Here is a 25,812-nt window from a genome sequence, read left to right on the forward strand (position 1 = left end):
ATTCTATTCGTGCCCATTCTACATACGTGGCCAAACCATCTAAGCCTTCGCTTCTGGATTTGGTCGGCAATGGTTGGTTGCTGTTGGCATCTGGCACGGATGGTATCATTAGTGATGCGGTCGCGAAGAGAGATGCCCAAGATCTGCCGCAGGCATCGCATTTGGAATACCTCAAGTTTGTTCAAATCTAACTTGAGACAAATCCATGTTTCCGATCCGTAAAGAAGAATGGGCAGGATCAAAGTCTGGAAGAGTCGGATTTTAGTCTTTGTGGAAATGTTGGTCCTCTTCCACAGACACCATTTGAGCGAGGCGAACGCAGTGGCCGCCTGTCCAATTCTGCTGTGGATTTCCATGGTGGATGCAACTTTCTTCTCCTGGACCAGCGACCCAAGGTATTTAAAGTCCTGCACTTGCTCGATCTGGACGCCTTCGAGATAGATGGTGGCTTGCGACCCATCTGTTGTCAGGGCCTTTGTCTTATCAGCATTGATCTTCAAACCGTATGGCCGGGCAATGCGGGCAATGTCGTAGAGGATGTCCCTGGCTTCAGCGTCGTTACCGGCAAGGATAGCACTATCATCAGCAAACATCAGGTCAGTCACATAGTGATCCTTGTCATATTGTATGCCCTGTCTGTTTCTGAATGCTTGCCTCATAATGGCGTCGACCACGATGTTGAAAAGCAACGGGGAGGCTACATCCCCTTGGCGGACTCCAGTTTGGATGGTAAATTCCTCAGATAAATCGTTCTGGATGCGCACTTGGCTGGTTAAACCGTTGTATGCAGTTTGGAGGAGTGTGATGACTTTTCGAGGTACATGTTCAACCTCTAGTAGTTTCCATAAGGCAGGCCGGTGGACACAGTCGAAAGCAGACTTAAAGTCAATGAAAACAATGACGGTTCGCTGTCCACACCGGATCCTCTCCTCCATCAGCTGACGAATGGCAAAGATTTGATCACAGCATCCTCGCCCGGGTCTAAATCCTGCCTGTTCTTCTCGACTGGTTTGCTCGCGATGTTTTTGCAGTCTTGACTGGATGATCTTCATAAAGACCTTTCCGATGATGGAAAGGAGGCTGATGCCACGGTAGTTCTTGCAGTCCCGGTTATCACCTTTCTTGTGGATCGGTACGATAATGGCTTTCCTCCATGTTAGCGGAATTTGTTCAGTGCACCAGATGGTTTTGAGGAGCGAGTGTAGTCGGCGAAGCAGTACATCTCCCCCGGCTTTGATCGCTTCTGTGGTGACTTGGTCCACTCCTGGTGCCCTGCCATTCTTCAGGGATTGTATGGCTGCTTTCACTTCTTCTACTGTAGGCTCAACATTGACCATGGAGACCTCAGGGGGGTCGATCGAGAGTGCTGTTGCTGGCGGTCCCTGAGGTGGGTCGTGATTATACAAAGCTTTGAAGAATTCACTCCACCATTGCAGGCGTTCGGATGGTGATCGCACGAAGGTCCCATCAGCATTCTTGATGTTGTCACTAGTCAATTTGGTCTTTCCACTCAGACATCTGAGGGTGCGGTATAGAGTGCGGTACTCGTTCTTGGATGCCGCCACTTCAAGATCGTCTGCCACTTGGTTCCAGTATGCTTCTCTTTCTGCTGTCATTCTTTGTCGGACTTCTCGGTTTAGCTGCCGGTACCGTTCAAAGTCAACCAACTTTGCCTGTTTCCGTTTGTCCACGAGGTCGAGGCACTCGTCTGATATCCATGGTTGCGTTCGACGTCGGGCAGGTGGACATAGGGGCTTGGCACATTCCAGGATGGCATCAGAGATCTGCTTTTCTTCTTCATTTATATCCTCGGGCACGGCCAGCATCTCAAAGCGGTTGGATAGGGCGATCTGATATGCCTGTTTATTGGCAGCATTCATTAGCTGCCTCCAGTCCAGCTTGGCTGACCGAGATGATCTTTTTGCATGCCGTAATTTGAGATGCACCTTAGCCTTTTAAGGAACTATAAACGGTCACTGGGAATTCTTAGTAGAATAGTTGTGCTACATGATATCTTTGATGTAGAAGTTTTCAGGATACCAAATTGTATTTAAAAATACTCACGTTTTGCTGAGTTATACATTATTGGTATTTTCAAGGTCACAGTAATTTTACCGAGTCAGCCATTTGGATGTTTCCAGGAGATAAAACTACAGCAGTGCCACCTGCTTGGTCAGTGGTGACTAGAAATTCGGCATAAATTGCGTAAAATTATGACATCACGAGGCAGCTTCATAATTGAATAAGAGCTACTCCATTTATATGGCTGCGGCAGGTTTAGTAGTTTAATTTGTTAAACTACTAAAGCACCGAAAGATATATGCTCCCAGAAGGGCCTTCCATGACGGAAAGGTTTCAGTGGAGACGTCAGACGAAACCCGTTTCAAAAGGTCCACACACGACCTTTTCAACTAAATTGTGATCCAAGAAAGCAACGGGAAACTACTTGGATTATCCTTCCTTTGAAAACTTCAATGATAGCAAGCAAAATAAACCACGGCCCCGAGTCTCGGCGTCCCTTGAATGGGACAGGGGTGCTAAGAATCTCCGAGCTTGCGTCGAAGAATTTTATGAAACTAGCTACATGGAACTTTAGAAGCCTACTAGGCGCCTCCGTAGCCAGGTGGGAAGGAGCAGCAGTGCTTAGCACACGCTTCTTGATTAGACCGGGGTTCGAGCCCGTCACCACCAAATACGGAGGATGAGGAAAGGTCAGAGAATGACCACCGCATATTCCCGGAGCAATATGGCCTTAGTTGCTAATGCTCCTAAAAAACCAAATAACAACAACAGAAGCCTACTACAACCAGGAAAACTAGCCAATGCTTTACAAGAAATGGAACGCATTAACATCAACATACTTGGGCTAAGTGAAACCAAATGGCCTGGAACAAAGAAGTTTATATCAAATGACCACCACGTCTTCTGTTCCAGAGGAGAAGAGAACACCAAGCAGACGTACAGCGTCGCTTTCGTTGTCCACAAACAACTGGCCAACAAAGTCACCAGTTTCACCCCAATATCGGAACGAATCGCACTACTACAGCTAGCAGGCAACAAGATCAACCTGAATGTGCTCCAGGTCTACGCACCAACAGCGGACAAAGACGATCAAGAAATTGAATTGTTCTACGACAAGCTAAGCAACACTTTAAAGTTGCTGAAGAAGCACGACATGACGATCATCCTCGGTGACTTTAATGCCAAAATCGGTCAAGGAAAGCTACAAAACATAGTCGGAGAACATGGCTTGGGGACACGGAATGAACGAGGCGACAGACTCGTCCAGTTCTGCCAAGAAGAAAAATTTAGCATTGCCAACACTTGGTTCAAACCACCACCTCGACGACTATACACCTGGACCTCACCACAAGACTCTGACAACAATATCGTCAGGAACCAAATTGACTACATCTTAATCAACATCAGATATAAGTCAAGTGTCCTCAAGGCAAAAACTTACCCCGGAGCTGACATATCATCAGACCATAACCCAGTAATAGCAACACTACGTCTCAAATTACGAGCAGTCAAACGCACAAGCACAACAAAAAGAATCAACCTGGAGAAACTGAAGAACACCGCCAACAGACGACAAGTACAGCTTCATCTCAACACTACAATCCGATCGATCAAAGCAGTAACAACAGACGTGCAAGCATTCGGGCGTTCACTCAAACAATGCATCAATGAAACAGCAGAAACCCTGCTAGGACATCAGGCGTCGAAAAAGAAACAACGGTGGATGACCCAGCACATACTAGACCTAATGGATGAACGGAGAATATTCAAAAGCGACAACAACCGGGAAAAATACAAAGAAATACAACAAAAGATCAAACAGGAAATCCGGAAGGCGAAGGAAAAATGGATGGAAGATCAGTGTGCAGAAATCGAAGACCTAATCAAGAAAAATGACAACTATAACCTGCACAAGAAGCTTAAAGAAGCTGGAAACATCTACAAACCGGCTCCTATCCCAAGTTTATATACGGACAACAATCAACCTATACTAAGCAAACAAGCCAAACTCGACACCTGGAAGAGCTATATATACAATCTGTTCGGCACCAACAGAAAACCGGCAGAAACGCAACAACAAACACAGGAAGACAATCTCCACATATTAACATCTGAGTGGAACATGCCATCCGAATAACAAAGCCAGGCAAGGCCTGTGGACCTGATCAGATTCATGTGGAACTGCTGAAACAACTAGACTACAGCAACATCCAACAACTAACGAAATGGTTCAATCAAATCTACAACAACAACGACATTCCATCCGAATGGCTCCAATCCATCTTTGTGGCCCTACCAAAAAAAGGCTACCAGCCGGAAATGCGAAGACTTCAGGCTGATCAGTCTAATGAGCCAGGTGCTAAAAGTCTTCCTCAAGGTGATTCAGCAAAGGATAAGATGTAAGTGCGAAAGTGCACTAGGAAACACACAGTTCGGATTCTGCAGGGGACTAGGCACCAGAGAAGCAATTTTCTGTTTACAAATATTGCTACAAAGGTGCTATGAACATCAAAAAGACGTGTATATATGTTTTATTGACTACGAGAAAGCCTTCGATTCAGTAGACCATGACCGCCTAATTGACCGACTGAGAAAACTTGGGCTTGAAAACAATGATATCAACTTTATTACAACTCTCTACTGGAATCAAACAGCCCAGCTTCGCTATGACAACGACCTGACAGACCCAATTCCAATAAAAAAAGGCGTCCGGCAAGGCTGTCCATTATCTCCCATTCTTTTTAACATCTATTCGGAAATGATCTTCGACCAAACACTGGCTGACAAGAACATCGGCATAAAAGTTAACGGACACTACATCAATAACTTAAGATATGCCGATAACACAGCACTAATAGCGGATTCAGAACAAGATTTACAGACCACCTTGAACGAAGTGGACATAGAAAGCCAAGCATGGGGGCTACGAATCAACAAAAAGAAAACAAAGGTGATGAAGGTCAGCAGGACTGCAAGCAAAATCACGATCAAACTAAACAACGAAAAATTAGAGCAAATACACCACTTCAAGTATCTCGGAGTACTCATTGATGACCAGCTGAACCATGAGGCCGAAATCAAAAGCAGAATTGAACAAGCCAGGCAGGCATTCACCAAATGGAGAACCCTCCTCATCGACAGAAGCTTGAACATCATGCTCAAATTACGCACATTGAAATGCTACATCTGGCCAATACTGCTCTACGGTGTAGAAACCTGGACTCTAACATCAGCCACTACAAAAAAGCTCCAGGCCTTCGAAATGTGGCTCTACCGAAGAATGCTGAAAATTCCGTGGACAGCCAAGATAACCAACGCACAGGTCCTGCAGGACATGCACATGGAACGGGACCTGCTCAAAACCATCATCAGCAGGAAATGCAAATACCTAGGTCACATCGCTAGGAACCAACAAAAATATCACCTACTGCCACTCATCCTGGAGGGAAAGATCGAAGGCAAGAAACGCCCAGGCAGACCGAAAATGGCATGGCTAGATAACATCAACACCTGGCTTCACATGACAACAGCACAAATTCTACACGCAGCGCTAGACAGAGAACAATATCAAAACGAAGTCGCAAACGCCATTCGGCAGCATTAAAGAAGAAGAATAGTCAATAACTATTAGCAGAAATGGCATATGATGCAAAAAAGCAAGCTTCTAAAGGTGAAGGGGGGACCACCTCCCACATCATTTATCCATTTCCTCCAATAATTTGTCTAGTTCTTTCTTGAATTTATTCAAAATACCCACATCCATAATGCCAGATGAAAGTTTGTTCCAAAAGTCAACATCTGCTGGCTGAAGGCAAACTTCTGCCATCTATCCTGCAACCATTCTTCCTCAGTTTGAATTTCTGTCCCCTCATGTATGTAGTCTGAGCAAGAGAGAAGAATGCCATCGGCATTGAGCTTGCTCAATCCATTCAAAGCCATAAGAACTCAATGAGATCACCTTGCAGGTGCCTAGTCACCAGACAATGGAATTTGGAGAAATGAAGTCTTTCGTAGTAAGACCACCCATTATTTCTCTTCACAAATCTTACCATTCTCTGCACCTGTTCCAGAAAATCTACATCTTTCCTAAAATGAGTACTCCAGACCTATACAGTACTCAAGATGTGGCCTAACCATTGCCTTTGGGATAATCAAAGCATAGTTTCTGTATATCATTGACAAAACCCCATGAATTGTCTTGCAGCCTGTCTGCAGTGCTCACAAAACTTCATACCTCACTGCACAATTATCCTCAAATTGTTTTCATTTTCCACTACCCTGGGTGTAGTACCACACAGTTGGTACATTAAGCTGGGATTACTGTTACCCATATGCAGTACTTGACATTTGTTAATGTTAAACTTCAACTGCCATGAAGAGCAGTGTCCTTGAATAACCACTCTTTGTCTCCTCTCACTCAACCATCCCATTCTCCAGAGCAGTAGCTTGCCTTTAATGCCACACCTGCTCCAATTTATGCATCAGTCTTTTATATGCAACAGTATCAATATCTTCCTGAAATCCAAGTATGTGATATCAAAATTAATTTTTATATCCAGTTCCTCTGTTAGTGCATCAAAATATCCAGTCAGATTGGTCATACATGATCACCCCTTAACAGAACCATACTGTGACTGCAGTATAATTGCATCCATCTATAGTTGATCCTGCATTACTTCTTTAACCAGAGACTCCATTATTTTCCTCCAAACCGAAGTTAAGCTAATAAGGTTTATAATTATAATCACAAAGCAGGATCAAAGGGTGACTCACGTCACCCTTTGATCCTCCTTTGTGAATCAGGAATACATTTTCACATCTCCAGTCCATAGTCATCTCTCCTGAATCCAAATCTCTCATAATTATGGCTCATAGTTTTCTTACCACCTTTGCCTTCCTTTATATAATTGGTTGGAACCCATCCACCCCAAGCACCTTTTTTATGTTGAAGTTCAAGAATTTCTCCTTCAATTTTCTTTTAGTTATCATAAAATCATTTAGCTCCCTGTTAGATTCTGATGAACTTCTGGAATACCTCTCTGTAAAGAACTTTTAGGTAGATACAAAATACCTATTCAGTTTGTCAGCAGGCTGAGCAGGTTCATCAACTGGACCAATATTATTCAACCTCTTACTTCTACTGGTATTATAAAAATAAAACCTTTTCTTGGCATTCTTTGCTAGAGACTTCTTGTGATCTGCCTTAGCTAGCCTAACCTCTCTTATCATCCGCAAATCTCATCAGTTCATCTACGTCCATTTAAGTCTAACCTGGAACAGGTCTATATCTTAGGTGGTGTGAAAAATATAGTAGTTTCTACAATTACTTCCCATTTAGAATTGCTGTTGGTAACATCATCAAATAGTTCCACTGTCTAGAATTTATGAGCTGTCTGAGACCACTGTAGTCGCCCTTATAAAAACAAAAGCTCTTCCCTTTACCCTTGACAGTAGCCATGCCTTTTAAATTTAATTCCACATCAGCACACTCTGACCACTGCCACTCAGAGGGTCTTTTACTGCTGCTGCTCAGAGGGTTTCTTATTGGATGAAAAATTCCTGCTGATAACAGATCAAGGGTATTGCTTCCTCTTGTTGCTTCACTAATATGCTGTTGTAGAAAACAGTCATCCATTAAATCCATAAAAGTCTTGCTAGTGTTTGAGTGACCAATCCAAAAGTTCATCAGTATCAGGAAAGTTACCCCCCCCACCATTATAAGACATTTTGATTTACTGGTGCACTCTCTTACTCTGTATAGTTGTTTGTTATATCCATCACAATCATTAGGCTTATTACAGTGCTACACTCATTGTTGTTTTCCTAGTGCTTATGTCACATAAAACTCTCTCTCTCTCTCTCTCTCTCTCTCTCTCTCTCTCTCTCTCTCTCTCTCTCTCTCTCTCTCTCTCTCTGGCCTGTCCCTTGTCTCTACATATTGTACTCCCCAATTCAAATTCTGCATCTCTTATGTCTGATATCCCCACAATGTGTGCATTTGATGACTTAATCAGTACTTCAAATTCATCAAAATTTATTTATTTATACTCCTAGCATTAGTTTATATACAAGTACAAATACACCTGTTCTTACTCTTAGTTAACCTACACAGCCCATGTATTTGCTTGTTTAATGATGACCCTTATTAAATTGACAATATTGAAATCAGGTAGAGTAGAGCCTGCTTAATCATTGAATTTCAGGTTAACCATTGTATGACAGTTACGAAAGGTTTTTTTAATATATATAAATGAATTATCGTATTCATTGCAAATAAACATTAAGAAAGACTAGAAAGCAGAGCTAATTTTGCTGTGGCTCAACTTTGTTATCCTTCCTCCGATAGAGAAGAACTCTAAACATCACTCCTGAATGGTGTACGTTATTTGCTTTTTGCAAACAGTGAGAGCCAGCTTTAAAGAGACATGTTGTTTCATTCTTAACTTTCAAGTAAGGCTATATAAAATTTAATCATATATAAAACTAATTATAAATATGTAAAATTGAATTCAAATCATTAAGCAGAATGTATACTCATAAATCAGTAATAAATAGAAAAAGTTGTTTAACCTGCTCACACTGGGGCGACCCACAGATAGATTGCTGCTCTAATGTCCACTGGGCAAAGTGATCCACTACTGAGTCGCTGCAGCCGAGTCTTATATTCAGTTTTGGCATTAAGTGCCAAGTGTTTAAGCATTTTATCAGATTCACCAGTCCTCCATATATATTTATCTACCAAGTTTCAGCCCAGGATCAATATTTTTTATTTATTGAGGTTTTTGTGGGGTATGTAAAATCATAGTAGTTGGAATAGAAAAAGGAACCAATAGTTGACAGTTTTTATTTCGAATATAATTATTTTTGTTTACAGTGAATTATGTTGAAGCATTCTAGACACAAAGCGGGCTTATTTTCACAATCTTGACAAAATGTTGAACTTTTTTTGCCTTCCAGTCTGCTTCTTTCTTTCCTTCTCTTTCAGCAATTTTCATGTAACATTCCCTGCAGTGTTTCCTAACTATCCTTGCTTGACCTTCCATTTTACAAAAAGTATGAATTCTGCCAGGTTCCTGGTCTTGGCGCATTATAGCCTTAGCTGCTAATGCGCCAATAAAATCCAAACTAACCTAACATAACCTAACCTAACCTAACCTGCCAGGTTCCTTTCTTACTTTTGTAGTATTCTCGCTATTCAATAAACTGTATATTATACTTTCTCGGAATTGAAGGATGGATAGACGATTATTAGTCGCAAATTTACTCTGTACCACCCATGCATTGACCAGCATGGTACCAAATGATCTCCATTGCAATTTTTTTATACCATTTTGCAGTTTAATTCAGTCTGCTATAATATGACGCCATTTGGTCAGATATATCCACTCCCTTTTTTGCATGATTGAAGCTGATAATAACATCAGGTTTCTTGATTTTTTTCTCCCTTTCTGTTGTTCTTTCCTGTCTCATTAATTTTATATTGATGAGTTTTCATGTTGTTAGCATCATTACTGGTCTTTTATTGATCCATTTCATGATTTTCACTTCTTTGTTATTCTCAAGAGTAATTATGTTTTCCTGTAACATTCCTTGGTATTTTTATTTTTTTTCGATTGCTTCTTAGAGACAGAGAAAGGTTTTCTTTTCTAATAATTCTTATGCTAGAGGGAAACTGGTGTAAAAATTATTCGAATAAAGAATACATCCTTCATTCAGATGGCATGGGGATGTCTTTTGCCTTCCACTGAATCACCCTTTCTGCTATAAATAGAGATTTCATGAGTATATCCCTTGGGCAAACATTATTTATAAAATTTTATCTCATGTTTATGAGATTTGTTAGGGATATACTGGTGAAAGAGTAGCCTTCCATGCCAAGGGATCAAAATTTCACCAATGACCAAGTTTTTTCCTGGCTTTAACATACTTTGAGAATTCATATTGGAATTATCTAATAAAATTGTGATGTTTTTGAGACGGCCTTGTCCATTGGCAGTTTCATTGTCAGAGAAATGCCAATATTTCAGCAGATCTACGAAACGATCTCTACTCATAGATTTCCTAATGAGATTATTTGAGTATAAATCTCTTTTTGACCAGTGTAATCTTATATCTGGGACATGAGCAATTCCCATTATCAATAATATTCCAAGAAATTTTTCCATTTCCAGTTCAGTGGTCGGTCTCCAATCAGCTTTCTTCTTTTTGGGTGTTCGTATATTACTAGCTGCTGATGACAAACAGTACTATGCATATCTGTTGGTTTCAGTCACCATCATCTGAAGGATATCGTCTGATAGAAACAGTTTGTATATGTATGGTAAGGTTGGTTCAAATCAACATCAACTAGAATTTCAGCATCTTTATTATATTCATTAATTGAAATTTTAGTTTTTCCTACCTCTTCCAAATAGCATTTTCAGACTTAGACTTAAATTCTGATTAATAGCTATTCGTAACTTAATGTAATTATGAATTTAAAAAAATTTAAAAATTTACTAAATTATGAGCTTTAAAACGTGTTAAAATTTGCCTAAGAAAGGAAAGTGCACATTCCATTCTATGGTTGTCTTATTAAATTCATGTATTAAAAATTAAAATGAGATGGATAATTGTAGTTGCGCATGAGCGACTTTCGAAACCATCCACAGTTAGCTTTAGTGGGAAGAGAAGTATGTTATATACTGGTTAAGTTCCCGAAATGCATTTCAGTACACATGGAAACTTTATACATGCTAAATTCCAAATGGGGGGAAGCTGATTGGAACCTTCATGTTCAATATGTTGAATGAGGTGTAACGCTGAAACCATTCAACCATTCAATGATGAGAGCCTCATTTTGAAGAATTTTATAACTAGAATTAAGTTTAATTATTGTAATAACTGAATCGATGTGGGGGTTATGATTACAAGATTGAACATGTTGCATTAATTCTGTACCCAATAAATTAGATTTGAAGCTATTAAAGTGGTAGTAGGCATGTGTGTTAGAAATTTTTGAAGTGCCAGATTTACCACCAATGTAACATGCTTGACAATCTGATTGACATCTAATTAAATATATAATGTTATTGTAATCCTGTTTTGTAATATGTTGTCCTGGAATTAAATTTAGAACCTAATTTATTATACGATGTAAATATTAAACTTGATATCTGTATTCTTAAAAACCTGTTGAAGCCATCTAGCATATTGTTGATGGTATGGTAGGATGATAAGGGATCCGTGTATCTTATTAAGATGGTTATTAATCTTGACAGGGCTATTAATACTATTATGGACTTTAATAATGGTTTCTTTTATTAGTTGTAATGAATATTTCCTGTCGATAAATTTTTTAGTGAGGTATTATAATTCTTTGGATAGATCAACTTGTGTGTGGCTATATTTAATAGCATTATATATCTGATTATAAAGAACTGCTTTTTTAATGTATAGAGAATGGGGTGAGTAGAAATGTAAGAACTTCCCTATATGTGCGTGTTCTTCCTGTATATTTTGGTGCCTAAAATTGTAAAAATTGTACCGATTTTATATATAGTGAGATTTAGAAAATTAATTTTATTATTGGTTTCTACTTCGAGGGTAAATGTGAGTCTCTCAGGCATTGTATTAAATATATTAAATAAAGTGTGAATAGTTGCTTTATTACCTATTAAAAGGACGTGTCTGCTTATCTAGTACCTAGAGGAAAAGGTTGAAGTACTTTTTCTTCAATAGAAGCGAGATCGATTTCAGATAAAGGGGCCGAAATACCGAGGCCCATAGGAAGGTAAAAATTTGTTCATATACAGTGAAACTTCCATTTAACGGACAGTCATGGGGAACGAGAATTTGTCCGTTAGAGAGAAGTGTCCGCTAACAAGAAGTCTGAGGGAGAAAAAAAAAGAAAGAAAGAAAAATCGTTAAACGTTTAATGTAAAATTAAATTAAATTATATACAGATTTTGCACAATATTTCTGTAAATAATATACATACAATTGTGCTATGCATATTATGACTTTATCTTAAGAAAAATACATACAGTAATCACTTATTTTCTTCTGCACCTTCTTCCGGCTGATAATTTTGTTTTCAACATTTGTTTGGAATGAAGAAACCATCGAAAGTCCTTCAGTATCTTCTTCAATGGCGAAAAACATTTTTAAATGATTGATTTGTATGAGCGCTTCTTCTATTTTCATCGGTGGTTCGTCGTTATTATGTTCTTCGACAGAATGACCTCCTTCCATTCCTTCATCCTCGTGAGAAACTTCTTGAAAAATATTGATGATAATGTCGTTGATATCTAGAGCACTATCTTCTGTAGTGAGGTTCGAGTCTATATCTTTGTAGCCAGGGTCACTTGTAGCTGAAGTATCGTACATTATCAATAGATGTTGAAGTTCTTGTTCTTCTTGGTGCTCCACATTGCTGTTCACAACTTCAATTTTTGTGTTTGAGAAGCCAGACTATACAAAACAGTTCACGACAGTTTGTTTTCTAATTGCGTTTACTGAAGAGGAAATCCATTGAATTGCATCTAGGATGCTGAGTGTCTTTGCAAGGTCACTCACACATGTTGCATCATTCATGTTTGCAATGAGATGTCTTAAAACACGTTTTCTGTAGTGAAGTTTAAAATTTTTTATTATCTCTTGATCCAAGGGCTGACAGTCTGCAGATGTGTTTGGTGGCAGAAAAACGATTTGACAATTCAATGTGCGGGTGAGATGCAGCATTATCCATGAAAAGAATAATTTTTCTGATTTGACGAATCATGTTTTGGTTAAAGTGACTTATCCATTCGCTCGTGATATCTCGTGTCATCCACACTTTTTTATTAGACTTCCAGTCAACATTCAAAAGATTCAACTTTATGCCCTTGAAACAATGAGGATTTTGTTGTTTTCCTATAACAAGAGGTTGTTCAAAGTCTCCCAGCATATTTGTACACAATAGTACAATCAAGCGTTCCTTAGAAATTTTTCCGCCCTGGCACTTTTGGTTTTTTAGACTCATTGTTTTTTCAGGAAGAGCTTTAAAAAACAACCCTGTTTCGTCACAGTTGTAAATATCCTCAGCTTCAAAATCATGACATAAATCTTCCAATTTAATGGGCCACTCTGTTACAACCCCAGTTTCAACAGATCCACCTTCACCACTTACGGTTTTCCAAGAAATTGTATGCCGAGTTTTGAACTTGTCTAGCCATCCCACAGAACTGCCAATTTTAAACACACACACCAACCGTTTATGACTGATTGAATAATGAAATAAAATAAAATAAAATGATAGAAAAGACTGTAAAATAATATTTACAAAAAACTTTTAATTATTTACAAAAAACTAAACTATAACAAAAATAAAATAAGTAAATAAGTTAAAATGCATTAAAATATAAATATAAAAGCGATAAAAAACACTATTAGAGCTTGCAGAGGTGTCTGCCTCCTTCTTCAGTAATAGTGAGACTTAAGCGACACCCTTAAATACCAGGTTCACGGCACACGTGGATGACCAGGCGCATACTCAGCATTCCTTTCACTTGTACCAGAACCAGAAGTGGTCTGGAGACGTGGAAAATTAAAACGTTTATCTCTGGCCAAAACCACCGCCTCAAAAAGGGGGTGAAGCCTAACTCCCCTGTCTCTGTTCATACTATTATTACCAGAGGATCCAATCCACAGACTTTCCAGCCACTTGCGGTCCCAGAATCTATTCGCCCGGTCAAGGATGACAGTGTTGTCGGGGGAGATCTGGTTTTGTTTTTCCCAATAGTGCTTGGCAATGGCGGATTTATTGAGCTCTGCGGTCCGTATCGCTCGTGAATGTTCCCCAGATGGTCCTTGAGATGCTGTCCTGTCTCCCCCACGTAACACTCCCCACAATCCGGGCATGTGATCTCATATACGACCCCACTACTAGAATCCCTAGTAATGGGGTCTTTGACCTGTGTCACTACTGTTAAAATTTGCCTAAGAAAGGAAAGTGCACATTCCATTCTATGGTTGTCTTATTAAATTCATGTATTAAAAATTAAAATGAGATGGATAATTGTAGTTGCGCATGAGCGACAATTCGTGTCTGAAAGTCGCGAAGCATCCTCGCAATGCGATCTGACAGGCCCGGATAGTAAGGAACATACACTGTGGTAAACAGTACAGGCGGAACTACCCGATTGGGCTCTTCCTCTCTGTTGTATTCATCAATGACCCTCTGGGGTAACCGCACCTCATAAGATCCGTCGTGATTTGCCTAATTCCTTTCTCCCCCTCCTCAGGGGTACTGCAATGTGTTCTCACCCTACCCAAAAGTGCTCTGGCCACACTATTTTTATGTTGGACAGTCTGTGCCGTCATATAATGTGTGTACTGGCCCCTACACATTGGTTTCCTTTAAACCTTAGTTCTAAATCTGGGGCCTTCCCTATATACCATTATGTCCAGAAATGGGAGGGTACCATCTATTTCTACCTCTGAGGTGAATTTTATAAAGGGGGAGAAACCATTGAGAAATGAGACCACATCTTCCTCTCTCCCCTTCTTTACAATAGTGAACGTGTCATCAACATATCGTTTCCACTTACGCATAGGGAACTCCAATTTCGCGAAAACCCTATTCTCAAATTCCTCCATAGCCAGATTTGCAACAATGGCGCTGATTGGAGAACCCATGGCTGTGCTGTGATCCTGTTTATACATCACTCCTTGGAAAACCAAGGTTGTACTAGAAAGACATAATTCAACAGCACCACATATATCTTCTATGTTTAGTTGGGATCCAGCACTAAAGGTATTATCCTTTTGTAAAGCCAACCTCACAAATTCTACCCCATGTGCTATGGGGATACATGTAAATAATGATATAACATCTAATGACATATCATCTCGTCCTCCCCTATTTCTTGACTCCTTACAAAGTTCACAAATTCCGCACTATCTCCACTATGGGCTGTAATGGAACATTCTCCTTGTGTGTCTTAGGTAACCCATAAAATCTGGCCAGTCGACACCCTGTTGCATGCATGGACCAATACTTGTCCTTTGAAATCTTTTCCATTCTTAGCCAGGAAAGTAGCATCTTATTTACACACTGTTCTAAGCTAGCCAAGAGGTTTCTGTGGATAATCTTATAAGTACCACTATCACCTAATAAGTCTAACACTTTCTTGTGGTAATATTCTTTGTTTAATACCACCGTTGATCTGCCTTTATCTGCTGGTAGGATTATAATATCTTCGTCCCGTTTAAGTTCTTCTAGTGCTTACTTCTGTTTCGGGGGCCTTATTGCAGATATAGTTAATGTTTATGGCCATACAGTTTTGCAGCACATCCGAAGGTTCCAAAGATATAGCATAGCTGAGTCCAAACAGCAACAGCACTTAAGGTTTGCCTACCGTTGCAGGGATCATAATCTTATGCCACATGGATTTAGGATCAAGGCACCATTTAAAGATGCCCGTTTGTCCAGGATTATCACATGGTATCAAAAGAAGGTTTTGAATACATGGATTCAGAAACTTCATGATGACTTGAGATATAGCAGGAGATTGATTGATGTAGCATTAGGTGATATTAGTAGTAGATTGTCCCCCCTACACCTGATAGGTGTGAAGAGGTTAGTTCTGGAGAGGACGAATAGGATTACCTATGCGGTACAAGTAAACACATGGGATGTGTTAGGGTAGCTAAGAATAGAAACAGGTGCATGTATACTTGCGTGTACACCAATGCTAGGAGTTTAGTAAATAAATGTGATGAATTTCAGGTATTGCTCAAAACATCAAAGGCAGATATTGTTGGTATATCAGAGATGTATCATACAGATATAAGGAATGCAGAACTCTAATTTGGGGAGTACAATGTCTACAGAAAGGATAGACAGGATAGGAATGGAGGAGGGGTTATACTATTAGTTAAGAAACACATAAAATCCAAGGAAGTGAAGCCAGTCGACATCGCTCGACAGTACAGTGTCGAGTCAGTTTGGTGTGACATAAGCAGTGGGAGATCAAAATTGAGAGTAGGAGTGTGCTATAGGCCTAATGACTCTGATGAGTATAATAAGAAACTGTACAGGGAAATAGAGTGGGTCAGTAAATCAGAGAGTCTTAAAATGGGGAATTTTAATTTCCCAGATATTGACTGGAATTTGGGGGCTGGTCACTCACACACTAGCAACTCTTGTGGATTTATTGGATGATTGTTTTCTATGTCAGCATGTTCGGGAGGCAACTCGAGGGAGTAATACTCTTGATTTGATTATCAGTAGTGATTCTTCATGCATTAAGAATCTGCAGATAAATGAACCACTAGGTGGCAGTGATCACATTGTGCTGAAGCGGGATTTACTCAAAGAGGTAACTACCATTAGGAGTGAAGGGAAGGGTTATTGCTTTCGTAAAGGCGACTACGATGGACTGAGACAGTATTTAAATTCTATACAGTGGGACCAACTGATGATGTTACCAACAGCAAATTCAAAATGGGAAGCATTCAAAGAATTTATCTTGGAAGCTACTAGGCTTTACATACCAACTAAGAAATATTGTTCAAGGTTTAAGCCAAAATGGATGTCACATGAACTAATGAGACATATGGCAGAGAAGAAAAATGCATGGGATACATTCAAATTAACACGTGACACAGACACCTATGATAGATACAAGTTGATCTGTAACCAAGTTACAAAGGAGGTTAGGCAGATTACGAGAAATCTTTGGCAAGGGATGCAAAGAAAAACAGCAAAGAGTTCTTTACTTATGTAAACTCTAGAAGGAAGGGGATGAATCAGATTGGTCCACTTGATATCGATGGGTCAACTGTTGATGATCCTGCTCAGGTAGCTATCAAACTAAATGAATATTTTGCATCAACATTCACACATTAGGAGTTATTCAGCGAGGGGAATGCCAGAGGTGTATTCAACTCTGGCAGTAAGCTAGAGAATCTTGTAATAACTGAGAGTAAAGTGGAGAAGAAATTGTTGAAGATAAAGACAAGAAAAGCACCTGGGGTGGATGGGATCTATCCAGTTATATTAAATGAGGCAGCAAAGGAAGTAAGCAAACCCTTAGCTATAATTATGAGAGCATCGTTTGACTCAGGCGAGATACCCACAGACTGGAGATATGCAAATGTGACGCCAATTCACAAAGGAGGATCAAAGGCTGACGCAAGTAATTATAGACCTGTGAGTTTAACTTCTGTTCCAGAAAAATTAATGGAGGCACTGGTTAAAGAAGCACTGCAGGATCATCTAGACAAGACTTCAGTTATAGCTCGGACACAGCATGGTTTTGTTAAGGGAAGCCTTGCCTGACCAATTTGATTGGATACTATGATGCAGTCACAAAAAAACTGGATGGAGGGAATAACTTTGATATTATATACTTGGATCTTAGAAAGGCTTTTGATACTGTTGCACAAGAAATACTGCTGCACAAATTGGAGCAGTGTGGCATAGGAGGCAAATTGCTGCTATGTATAAAGGGGTGATTGAGGGAAAGAAGACAGAGAGTGGTAATCAATGGACACTGCTCATTGTGGACTAATGTTATCAGTGGAGTCCCTCAGGGTTCAGTGTTGGGTCCATTATTGTTTTCAATATTTATAAAAGATATCGATGATGGTATATCAAGCTTAATGTTCAAGATTGCAAATGATACGAGGGTTGGCAGGGTTGTCAAGGACACTACTGACACTATGCTGCTGCAACAGGATCTGGAAAGGTTGAGCAGGTGGGCTGAGAGTTGGCAAATGAAGTTTAACATTGACAAATGTAAAGTACTACATATGGGAAACAGCAACCCCAGAGCAACGTATCAACTCTGTGGTACTACGCTGACAGTGGTAGAGAATGAAAGGGACCTGGGGGTGGTTGTGCAGGCAGATATGAAGTTCTCTGAGCAATGCAGCCGGGTGCAAGAGTCGCTCATGGAGTATTGTGAATGATATATAGGAATTTTTCTAGCAGGGATAAGGTGGTGATTATTCCCTTGGCCACACCTAGAGTACAGGTCTGGAGGCCTCATTTCAAGAAGGATGTAGAGCTGTTGGAACGAGTACAGAGAAGGGCAACAAGATTAGTGAATGGAAGAAAGGGGTGCTCTTGCGAAGAATGGCTTAAGTTTTGCAAATTACAGTGTCTGGAGACTAGGCACCAGCGAGGTGATCTGATAGTGGTGTGTAAAGCCTTGAATGGTGTGGGCATGCTCAATGCTGATGGGATTCTTCCTCTTGCTCAGAATAATCACCTGAGACGGCATAAATTGAAATTGAGGAAAGACAGATGTAGGATAGATGTATGGAAATTTGCCTTTAGCCAGCAGGTGGTTGGTTGGTGGAATAGACTTCCATCCCGGGTCGTGGAAGTTGATAGCCTAAAGACGTTTAAGGCTCAGCTGGACATGTATTTCGAACGAACAGAGGGGTGAAGTGGAAGTGGTTTTTTTTTTTGGCTGGTGCTGCATAAGCTTGCTTTCTTGCATCAAATGCCTCTACTAAAGCTAATGACCTCATGTAACAATGGAAGCATAAGATAAGACCATAACACTGATTTCTAAACACAATTGACAACTTACTGCACCTTAAATTATGAGCTGAGTTCATTAGGAACAGAGGGATTACAAGGTTGTTTGGTATTACAAGAATGCAAAATGGGATGACCTGCGAGATTTCTTTTCCTTGGTCGGATTACTGTTTCAAAAGTTCTGATGTCAACGTTTGCTCACATCGTGTCAGTGAAATTATTCTTGTAGGAATGGAATCCTTTATCCCACACTCCACTTTAAAATCTCGTCCTTTATCTAAACCTTGGTTTTCCAATAAATGTGCTGAGGCTTTTCAAGAGAAGAATGTTGCATATCATAATTGGCTTGTTTCCAATTCTTCAGTTTCATTCTTCCTGCAACAATTGCTCACAAGCGAAAGCTCACAACAATTGCAAAGCAGTTATTAATCAGTCCAAACTAGATTTTAAACAGGCTAAGAGTAGAAAACTTGCTTCTTGTCCTAATCGTAGCCGAGCATTCTGGTGTCTTGCCAAAGCTATTGGCTGCAACTTTTGCCCATCTGTGCCCCCCCTCTGTCAAAACCAGATGGTTATATTATCATTTCAGCCAAGGATAAAGCTGACCTGCTGGCATTCCATTTTTCTTCCAACTCATGTATTAATGATCTCGGTAAAACAGCTCCCACCATCCCCAACACACTCCATTCAGTGCCTCCTGTGGTCTTCCGTCAAAAGGATGTCAGAAAGATTTTGACGAATCTTGATGCTAAGAAAGCTCCAGGTCCCGATGGTATTTCTCCACTTGTTCTCAAAACCTGTGCTCCTGAACTTACTCCTATTCTTTGCCGCCTTTTTTCACTTTCTTATTCCAAAGGTGTTTTTCCTTCTGCTTGGAAATTTGCTCATATCCAGCCAGTTCCTAGAAAGGGTGACAAATCCCTCCCATCCAATTATCGTCCCATTGCAATTACTTCTACTCTTTCTAAAGTAATGGAGAAATCAATTAACCGCCAACTCTTAAACTACCTAGAAACCTTCCGTCTGATCAACGATCGCCAGTATGGATTCCGTCAGTGTCGATCCACTGGTGATATTCTGGCTTGTGTTACCCATTTATGGACTAATTCAATGCAAAGGTTCGGTGAAACACAAGTAGTTGCTCTTGATAACTCAAAGGCCTTCGATCATGTTTGGCATAAAGGTCTTCTAAACAAGCTTCCATCTTATGGTTTTCCAACTGTTTTTAGTAATTGGTTATCCAGTTTTCTCTCTAATTGCTCACTGAGGGTGATGGTAGATGGTTCTCTGTCTTCTAACTTCTCCACTAATGCCTCTGTCCCCCAAGGTTCACTTCTTTCCCCCACTCTTTTCCTCTTGTATATTAATGACCTTCTTCCATTGACTGGAAATTCTATCCATAGTTTTGCCGATGATAGCACATTGCATTCCACTTTCCATTTTGAGAAACCTTGTCCTGCTCAATCAGCTTAAACTTCTCAGAAATCTGCTACCAATTCCTTATATGCCGATCTTCAGGTAATTCTCCAGTAGGGCAAAGACAACTTAATTGATTTCAACCCTTCTAAAACTCAGTCTTGTCTTATATCTCGCAAAAGGATTCCTCTGCTCCTATGCTTATCTTTAGTGACATTCCTATTTCTAGGCAAAATGATATATCTCTTTTGGGGATTACCCTGACTTCTAATCTCTCTTGGCACAAGCACATTACAAATATTGCTGCCTCTGTATCTAAAAAACTTGGTTTTCTCTTTCGCTCTCGGCGTTACTTTTCTTCCAAACAGCTGCTCACTCTGTATAAATCGCAAATCCGCCCTGCCATGGAATATTGTTCCCACATCTGGGGTGGTGCCCCCAAAACCTCTCTCAGGCTTCTTGATTCCATTGAGAAGAGGGCAGTTAGGTTAATTAATGATTCATCTCTAACAGAGTCTCTCCACTCGCTGTCTCATAGACGTACTGTTTCTGCTGCATGCCTCTTCTACAGATACTTACATGGGCACTGTTCTTCTGAATTGGCTTCTATAATTCCCGCTCTTTCTCTTTCAAAACAGTCCGAACATGTGCCGCCACCAGTCAACATCCATATACTGTCCAACTTCAAACTCACAGAACCAACTTTTTATCTTCCTCATTTATTCATTCAACTGCTGTTTTCTAGAACAACCTTCCTTCATACATATTTCCTGAAAATTACAGTCTACAGAAGTTCAAGTCCAGTGTCAACAAATATCTTCTTTCGTCTTCTCAACCTCCAACCCAAGCATGGTACTAAGTACTATAGGTTCTAACACCTCTCGTGTTTGGGGTTTACATAAAAAAAAAAAAAAAAAAAAATCAATAGGACACCATGGACTTTCCTGGCTGCATGTACAGTAATACCCCGACTTACGCTATCCCGACTTACGCGAACTCGGAGTTACGCGGTTCTTGATTTTTTCGTTTGGCAACGCTGCCGCCCACTATCTTCAAGGTCGTTTTTCATGTGTTATCGATATACGGTGCGACGGCGGAGAATGAGAGCGAAAGATGAACAAAATTCAACTTTGCTGCTTTTATGTTTTTTATATCAGTGAAGGTGAAACACATTTCACCATAATAACGTAAAAACCAACACAATTCCAGCTATCGGTATAATCGCAAATGCAATTAGATCGAGTTTACTACCAGTTTATAACAGATTTCACTAGCAGAAACGCAACTGTATTTTTATTGTTTTATGGTTGTAACCCCTAGAAATGTGAGGTGTTAATAGTGTATCTCTGCCTTTATGGTGTTGTTTATTCAGTTGCTACATGCGCGCAGCTTTGTTTATGCGTATCAAGCGTGCCTCCTCATTTTGTAATTGTGCTTTATTCCCTAAAAATGAGAAATACAGTACTTAAAAGGTGTGAAAAGGAAGCGTCCTGGTGAAGACACTGCAGAGTCAGAGAGAAAAAGAAAAGCAATTATCGATAAACAGAGGCGGACTGGATCAAAAATTCTTACCCGGGAAAATTTATAGTGGCCTCATACTATGGTTTATGGCCAAAATCACACCGGTCCACCGGGGTTTCCCCGGCAAGGCTTATGGCCAGTCCGCCTCTGTCGATAGAGAAAAAATATGAAATTGTGAAACGCTTTGAGCGAAATGAAAGACCATGTGATATTGCACGTGCTACAGGCCTAAATGAAGCAACGGCAAAAAGCACATGACAATTGCAAACTTGACAGGTTGAAAATTGAAAAGGGCTCAATTGTAAAGGGCTTAAAAATTTTAGAAAACATAGACTCCAACGAAGAACGCGTTATAGCTACAAAGCAAGGAATAAAAAAATTATTAGCTTGCTACGACGAAATTCTGCGTGAAAAAAAGAAGGCGCTGTGTCGTCAGCCGAATTTGTTAGATTTTATGAAGCCATCGACATCGAAATAACTTTTTTACGTAAGTCATTTGTTTTTTTAATACATATTTTGTATTAATATGTATAAAGAACTGCAATTTTATTAATATTTTTCTTCTAAACTAGTGTTTTTGTTAGTCCTTGGTCCCAATTAAGCAAAATTTATATGTATTTATATGCAAAGTTGTACCCCGACTTACGCGATTTTCGTCGGACCCACCTATCGCGTAACTTCGGGGTATTACTGTATACACTGCTCAGAAAGCTTAATATCTGCTCATATTATAATTCCCAGATCCCTTTCGTCCTCTCCTGTTTTTAATTAAATTAAAATACCCCATCAAATGTATACTTTATTTCAGGGTTTCTATTCTTCAAGTGTAATACCTTGCATTTTGCATTTTAAAGCTTAGCTGCCACTTTTTTGATTATTATTGCAACCTGTTTGAATCATCCTGGAGTACTGTTTGATGTTGCTGATTAACTACTCTGCCAGTCTTTATGTTGTTTGCAAATTTTAACATCAGGCCTTCTATCTCATTGTCATTTATGAAAATCAGAAACAACAGTGGTCCAAGAACTGATGCTTGGGGGACCACAGTTGTGACTTTACACCAATCTGAAGCTTCGCTGTGCCTCTATGTAAGGTGGGATTTCTTGGTCAATTGTCCACTCCTTTAGGCAGGAGCCACTGAATGAAGTGCTTCCGTGGTTAATGGAAACTGCATTGTCAAAGCAGGTCTTGAGGACTTATAGCAGGGCATTGGAAAAGGGTTCTTATTATGGCCACTTCTTCAAAATTGATTTGGTCCTGCCCTGAGCAACCATTATTCATGAAGAGGAGCATGCTAGCATTACTTTGACCCATATCATCAGATAAACATGAATTTAAATTACACCCCCCCATAACTGTCAGTTTCCTTGAAACCTTAGGGTATACTGGAAGAAATCCTTGTGTCTCGTTTGTTCAAATGAATAGGATCTCTCCAAAATAGATTCCTACTACCTACAAATGCATGTCACACTGATAAAAAAAAAAAAAAAAAAAAACATCATACACATGAAAAAAACTTGTACACATGAAAGATGTTTATTTCATGTGAAAACATCCTTGGCTTGGATGAGGTTAAAGGGGTTGAGTATGAAAAGAATCCGAACATGTTTAACTTTTTAAAGCATTTATTTATTTTTTGACAGTTTCATGAATTTGAGGTTGCAATACATGTTCAATAGTTAATTTACTTTCAATGGGTTTGTGATAGCTAAAATATGATACATACACTTGAGATTGTAAAGAGTATAAATGTCTTTGAAACACTGCATCAATTATAGTTCCATGATTGATACAGATCTAGAAGTATTTAATATTAGTTCAAATTTATTTTCTAAGAAATCAGTCAAAGGTTTGGATTGAGTATTTGCAAAATTAACGTTGAATTCTGTACTAAATATCATAGGCATTCGGTCGCATTTCTTGTGAGAAAATTGCTGTAGCATTGCAGCTTCTTCAATCGTGTAAAGGAAGTAAAATGAAATGGATAAATTCAGTGATGTGTTTGATCTTTTGGTTAGGAGAAATGTAAATGACTATTAACAGTATCGTTTGACCATCAGGAAGAAAGCATTCAGCTGCAGAAATGTCTCCAGTAGGTCTAACACTCACAGATTTGCGAACATTTTGTCAATAAATCACTTCCATACAAGAAGTAACAACATGAGTAAGATTTTCTCTCTTATTATAAACTGCTACACCACCAGCTTGTTGATCTTCTCGTTTAAATTGAACGGCACAAACAAAGTTAGGTATGCTTACTTCTTCCTTGTTATTTACTGCATCAGTGAGATTGTCACTGTGAGCATGTGAACTTTGACAATTTAATGTTAAAATGAAAAGATCTTGTCGTTTACTGATGAACTCGTATAAAGTATATTCCTTGGTAATTAGAGGATTACTCAACAATCTGGTCATTTCAGATTGAAGTGCAAGAGTGGATGTAGCATTTCTCAGTCCATCCTAAAATTTCTTTTTCTCCATTTGCAGCAATAATATCAAGAACATTGATATCGGTAACTCGAGATAATGCAATATAAACTAGTTGTTCATGGCATTTCCTGTATTCATAAACTACAAAATCGAAAATACCTCCCCTCTCTGTTTTTGAACTCATTCTTTTGTCGACATGGGAAGCTTCTTTGGTAGTGTTGAAGCAGCTTCTTAATGAGATTCCGATGTAGAAGGTTGATGTTTATCATAGTCTTGAGAAGCAGATTTTATTAAGCTCTGCATTTTCTGTTGTTCTCTATGTTTTTGAACTTATGCTTTTGTTGACATGGGATGCTTCTTCAGCGGTTTGAAGCTTTTATTCTTGCATAGACTGTGAGGGAGCTGAAATATGATTTTATTTCCTTTTGTATGATGCAATCAAAGCTGGTTGTTGCAGTATACTCTGTCTAGCCAGTCCAGGAATAATTGAAAATCCTCAAGTAATTAATTTGAACTCAAATCTTCTGGATCGAAATCTTCAGGAAGTTCTTGAATATAATTTCAGGATGTTAATGGTCCACCTTTTTGATCGATGTAGAAGGATGATGTTAATAAAAATCTTGAGAGACAGATTTTATTAAGCTCTGCATTTTTTTTTTTTTTTTTTTTCATTTTCTATGTTTTTGAACTCGTTCTTTTGTTGACATGGGAAGCTTCTTTGGTGGCTTTAAAGCTTTTATTCTTGCATACTTCTCTCGATTTCCCTTAGCTGGAGTTTTAGCCATCGTCGAAATACTTTTGTAGGTATTTTTTTAATTCAGTAGCTAGCAAAATCCATTTGTACACTAGTATGACATCATAACCAAGAACTACCGCAAGAAGTTATTGCTTGTTGAAGTGATTATTTTATTGTTGCATTCTTGAATCAAAGGCATTTAAATTTTAAGCAATGAAATGATCTTGTGTGAAAGAATATTCTTTAATAAAATCTACAGATTTTATTAGTCTCCATTTTTTTCATTCTCCATGTTTTTGAATTAGTTCCTTTTCGACTCAAGAGGCTTGTTCGGTGGCTTCGAAGCTTTTTTTTCTTGCATAATATTACTAGCCACTCCTTACTCTACCGAATCAGTGTTAGTGACTGAGTCAGCGGCCTTTAGGAAGTGATGTCATTTCTGTATCTTAGTATGAACTTACTCTACTGAATCAACGTTAGTGACTGAGTTAGCATTGTTAGCACCATTTAGGAATTGACATCATTTGCATCATTTAAAATCTAACAGCCACCTAATAGGAAGTAATGTAATTTTTGTCATTTAAAATCTAAATGGTTAACTTTCTTCATTACCAATCAGTTGTGTCATTTCCCTTACATGAAAATTTCGTTACCAATTGATTTTACTCTACTGCTGCCATAGATTTCATCAAAAAGTCCCCACACACTCCACAGCCTTGCCAATTCCCTCCATTCTCGAGTTAATCCACAAGGCTTTCAGCATACAGTCGTTCCTATTGTCTGCGCAAAATTGCAGACACATACACATTGTGACCTACTTGCGGCATTTCTCTAGCATAGTCCTATATTTCTCCAAGAGATGGTCAGGCCGTGTATGCTTAATATCATTAGTCCCCCACATAAATAATAATTCTTTCTTTACTTCACTTAAAATCTGATAATCTGTTGGTAATATCATCAGTTGTAGTTCCTGGCAAACACTGGTTCTGGACCACCTATCTTTATCACAAAAAATGTTATCCATTTTCATGACAAGAGAGTTACCCTGTAAAACTAGATTACTTTCAATCAGAGTGGTCTGCACTTGGCTAGTCTTTTCTATGTCCCGAATTGGAGGTGCATCACTTGGCACTTCAGGAGATACTTAAGTCCCTGATGAGCTCCCAGTTACATT

General features: G+C 39.3%; 1 protein-coding gene across 2 annotated transcripts in view; it reads left to right on the forward strand.

Annotated features, from left to right (window-relative positions):
- The window catches only part of IntS3 (integrator complex subunit 3), a 1,056,838-nt gene that overhangs the window by 436,908 nt on the left and 594,118 nt on the right, over positions 1-25,812 (forward strand). The gene's annotated exons all lie outside the window — the stretch shown is intronic.

This window comes from Mastigoproctus giganteus, chromosome 2, assembly GCF_048544385.1.
Source record: "Mastigoproctus giganteus isolate SK-2022 chromosome 2, ASM4854438v1, whole genome shotgun sequence".
NCBI classification, from domain to species: Eukaryota; Metazoa; Arthropoda; class Arachnida; order Uropygi; family Thelyphonidae; genus Mastigoproctus; species Mastigoproctus giganteus.